This window comes from Corvus brachyrhynchos, unplaced genomic scaffold, assembly GCF_000691975.1.
Source record: "Corvus brachyrhynchos isolate BGI_N302 unplaced genomic scaffold, ASM69197v1 scaffold625, whole genome shotgun sequence".
NCBI classification, from domain to species: Eukaryota; Metazoa; Chordata; class Aves; order Passeriformes; family Corvidae; genus Corvus; species Corvus brachyrhynchos.
The window spans coordinates 477,454-482,667 of NW_008238190.1; positions in this window are offsets into that span (position 1 = coordinate 477,454).

Here is a 5,214-nt window from a genome sequence, read left to right on the forward strand (position 1 = left end):
TTTTTTTTTTTTTCATTTAAAGCAATGCTTAGCTTGGAAAGTTGAGTAAAGACGACTTGTAACACATTTTAAATCAGAAAGAGGCAGGAGAGCGAATGTATGCCTGTACTGAGGTGAGAAATTCTGCTGTTTTATAAAGTATTCAATTCTCATTGTGAATATCTTGAACTCTGTTAAGGATACTGTACTGTATTAAACATGTAAAAAAAAAAAAAAGATGTTTGTCTAAGTAGCTTACAAAAATAATAACTCCTTGAATGGGAGACTATCCATGTCTGGAGATCTGTCGTAACTAAATACCTGATTCGTTATGGTGTTGTAACTTAATAGAAACTATTCAAGAGGAAGCATGGTGTATGAGATTTTGTAAGTTATTTGTGCTGGTTCTGTATGTTGTGCCATGTGTGTAAGACAAGAATAAACTGCTGCTTTTGTTCATCCCATCCCAAATAATTATCCCACCTTGTATCTTTATTTTTCCCAAAGATTTCTGCTATTTTTTGTGTTCATGGTCTACTCTCTCATGTTTCTATCAAAAACACATTTTACTTGCAAAGTTTTCCTCTTCTCACAGAGGTGGATTAGATTTGTTCTGCCAAATACTACCCAGGTACATCACATGTTCTTTATTCCTAGCTGTTTGCTGCATATCAGTCCTGAATTATACTCTGCACTCTGGCTAGAACTTGGAACATGGCCCTTGACACAAGACATGGGCCTTATAGGGACAGATATACAGATGTAAACAAGAATGAATTCTGACATATTATGTGGAAGGAGCAAAATTCAAGTCACATTATCCTGCTGTCATTCTAGTTGTTTTCTGGAAGCAAAACGTATCCCCTGGCCAATCATGCCATACCACTTCCTTGTAGACAAGGAAGTTGTGTCAGGCATCAGGTTGCCAGGTGAGTTTGGAAGTTAAGGTAGAGAAAACATTTATTCAAATGCTATATACAAATACAAACTTTGCTGTTGTGGTCTCTAAGATTATCAGAGTACTTACTAGCACAGAAAAAAAAGCTAGAGAAAGAAGGCGGCAGCTGCAGCTGGGATACATGCTGCCATTTAATGACTCCCATTGTGAGCTCCAACACCTAGAATGGATCCCTGATCCTTGTATCAGAAGTCAAGTACAGGATTCACTAGCCAGATGTATAAAATAGAACATCTTCCACGGTTATAAGCTGGCATATTCTCTCTGACAAGTCTCCTGTCCCCAGGAGACAGGTACCAAGTGTGAGACTTCTCTGCTCCATCCCATGCAGGCACTTCTTTTCTCTTCCTTGCATTGTACAGTTCTCCTAAAACAATGGTGATTCACATGGTTCACATTCCAGACATATTTCTTCAGAACAGAGATCAAGAATGTCTTCAGGTTTTCCAAGTACAATGCAGGTGAGCCTCAGGGGGAGTCTCAATGGTAATATCCTGATTGCTATTTGTATCTCAAATTGCTGCAACAGACCATTGAGAGGGCCCTTGCAGATGTCCTCCTCTTTACAGGACAAATCCCTGAGGTCTAACACTATTTTGTAAGCCCCTTATATTTCACAGCATCATGGATAACAACATGATTAACACATGGTAAAAATATATAACCACAGATGGCTACACAACACTTTTTTTTCCTGGAACAAGACTCAAATATGGTCTGTGTAAGCTGCTACCTTTTCATCTGCTCTCTCCTTCATGATGTCTCATGGAGATGCTGAACAACTCACAGCACTCTTGTGACTGCTATAACTGGCACTGACACTTATTTGCTTTGCTGCTGGTGACTCCTGAGCAACTACCTTTATTCAAAAAGTGTTACCCAGTTCTCACAGGCTTTTTCTATATCTTTAACCCTCCACCACTGAACAGCTGTTGTAACCCAACTTTGGTCCAGAAGCATCACTGAAGTACTGTTTACGGTTGCAGCATGGAATAACTTTAAAGTTAAGTAGAAACGAAGGATCAAAATCAGTAAGAAGATAAATGAAAACATAGCTTTACTATGTTTTTGCTATGTCTGCATTGTTATGCCAGTTTTGCCATTGTGTGCCTCTTTGCATGACCAGAGAACTTGCAGTCACAAGTGTGAATGCTCTGATTGCACCACCAGCAACAAAATCAGGTGTTGTCCTAAAAAATCTGTTGACTTCTGCTGCACCCCTCAGTCTCAGTTGCAGCAGGAGACACCACTTAGTCCCCCCCACCTCTTCCTTACCCCCAGTGCTCTGCAGTCACCCTTGACATGCTCTGAATAAACCCTGGCAGTACTGTTCATGCCCAGATGGAAGAGCTGAAATAGTCCAAGGGCTGGAAAAGCTTTGGCAACACTCTTGATCCTGGTCTCATGGCAAGGACCAGATGTCCCAAGATATCACCAGGGCAGGTTGGCACACTGGGCATCCCTCCCCATGTGAAGGGTGTCTCCAGTATCTCTCAGCCTCCTTTCCTTCTCTGTGAACACACACAGCCTGTTGCTGGAGGCTGAGGCTTGCTCCTGTGTCCCATCTCTGGACACTGAAAATCTCAACAGTTTCTGTCATGTGCCACTGCCCGCCCTCACTACTCACTGCTCCTGAAGCTGCAGCAGGCCCAGCCACATAACTCCCACATATTTTTAAGTTTCTATAATTGTGTAACTGCTTCTCTTTTAAAAGCAGCATGTCGTTCACCCTGCAGATCCAGCCAGATTTCTTTCTGTGAATCTTACTGACAGCAACATGCTCTTAGGTCAGTGAAGAACAGGTTGGGTCTGACTGGAAGATGCTCAGCCTCCTCTCATCCTGACAAGGGAAATTTCACTCATTACTGAATCTTATTCTTCCTCTTTGGACAGTCTCTCAAGAGGGTTTTTATAGGTGACTGAGCTGTAAGAAGACATGTGGGCTTGCGTTTTTGTAAGTGGATGTTTTGGAATTTGGGGTTAAGTGAAACATGCAAGAATGTCAGGTCCCACTGGGTGACAGGTAAGTGCTGTGCTACTGAAAGCAGCTTCACTGGGGCCGTGCTTGTACACAGGGCTGAGGTAGCAGTCACATGCAGGAGTTCTGAGTCATAGCATTTTGGATTGTGACTTAAACTAGAATAGATTGTTTGCAATATAAGTTAATGTTGCAAAAAGAACTCTGTCTTTCTTCCACATAAGAAATACTGTGTTATGAAAGGCTCTAGTTCTAAAAAATACCAAACCAAAAACCAAGAAAAAGAAATACAAAATTCAAGATGCAGAAGTTCAAAATACACAATGAAACACATTAGGATTATTTTCTTTATTTGTGGGTATATTGCAGGTAAAAAAGAATAATTGTAAAACAATATCATTGCTGTTACAGTTCTTTTTTCTAACCAGCTAAGGGTGTTGCATGGTGACTGTAATATTTAATTTAGTCTTGAAGACAACCCCAGGGATAACCATGAATTTTCTCTGACAGATGCTGTAAATATTTTACGTGGCTCAGCAAACACAACTGTTTTTATGGAAACAAGTAAGAAGTATTTCACAGTATCACTGGCCATATTGATTGCATCTCCATAATACACTCTCAATGAAATAGCCTTTAGGACTGTGTGAATGAAAGTTTCTAGTTGAAGAGGGAAAGCTCTGCATGCCTGCATCTGAAGTGCCTCTGTACATTGATTTGTGGGGCAAATAAACAGTATTCTAGCCTCAATTTTCCTTTCAGTATCATGGGATAAAGCTTAACAACATCAATAGCAGATACTAACTTCATGACTTTTGATATGAATTATTATTTTTGCTTTCTCTGGGGTTGTAATGCTGATCTGGGGACTGCATTTTTCTTGAAATAAATCCCTCAAAGCTGTATGCTGCAATGGATATATATGGAGAAGAAAGTAGATGTGAATCACAAATAGGCATGTAACAATAGAGAATTATCGCAGGCTAAAATCAGAAGTTATAGTAAACAGCAATAAAAAGTGCAGATAGGTAAATCAGTTTGAAGTGCAGATGAGTAAAACGTTGTCAGCAGAGTAAAGGAGGCAGAAGTCTGATACTTTTACAGAACAAGCAAAACCAAAGTGCAGTTGGCCTCTGATACACATTTATAAGTCCTGTGAGGATCAGCTGAGGGAGCTGGGAAAGGGGCTCAGGCTGGAGCAAAGGAGGCTCAGGGGGGACCTTGCGGCTCTGCACAAGTCCCTGACAGGAGGAGGCAGCCGGGGGCGTTGGGCTCTGCTCCCAGGGAACAGGGACAGGAGGAGAGGGAACGGCCTCCAGATGGGCCGGGGAAGTTCAGGCTCGACATCAGAAAAAATTACCTCATGGAAAAGGCTCTTAAGCGTTGGAAGTGGCTGCCCAGGGGGTGGTGGAGTCACCACCCCTGGAGGTCTTTAAGAACTGACTGGGCTTGGCACTCAGTGCACTGGTCTGGGTGACAAGGGGGGATCAGTGACAGGTTGAACTTGATGATCTCGGAGGGCTTTTCCAACCTAAACGATTCTGTGATTCTGTGACTTATGTTGGTTGTTTTTCACCTTACTCACTCAGTGAAAGCAACATACCCTTATTTCAGCCTGCTTTGATACACACTATGTTCCCTGTGTGTGATTGGTGGTGCCTTTCCTTTGAACAAAGGCTGCAAGGGGTGAATATTGCACTTCTTTATATGTACAATAATTGCCTAAGGAACTGTCAAGGTTTCACTGTTAGGAAGTGCTGGGCCAAGGCTGCTGCTGTCAGGTCTGGACTGATACAGTGATACCAGGAAGTTTTGTTTGTCTCAGATGATCCTCTAGTATCCAGGAAAAGCCTTTCTTTCTTTCCTTGCTAGGAGACTCAAAGAGGGAAATTCTGACCAGGAGTATGTTCAGAAGAAAAGGTTTGGTTTCCTGCTCTACTCCAGGCTTTTTGAATCACTGCATTACTTGCTACATTTTTAGTAGCTACTAGAACTATCTTAGTTTTGCTGCCTTTATCTTTCCTTTTCATAGGTGTGAACTGATCAAGAGCAGCCCTGCCAAGAAGGACTTGGGGTGCTGGTGGATGAGAGGCTGGACCTGCCCTGGCCATGTGCACTCACAGCCCAGAAAATCATATCCCAGGCTTCATCCAAAGCACCATGGGCAACAGGTTGAGGGAGGCAATTTTGTCTCTGCTTTCATGAGACCCCACCTTGAATACTGCATCCAGCTCTGGGGTTCTCAGCACAAGAAACACATCAACCTGCTGGACTGAGTCCAGAGAAAAGCCATCAGGAT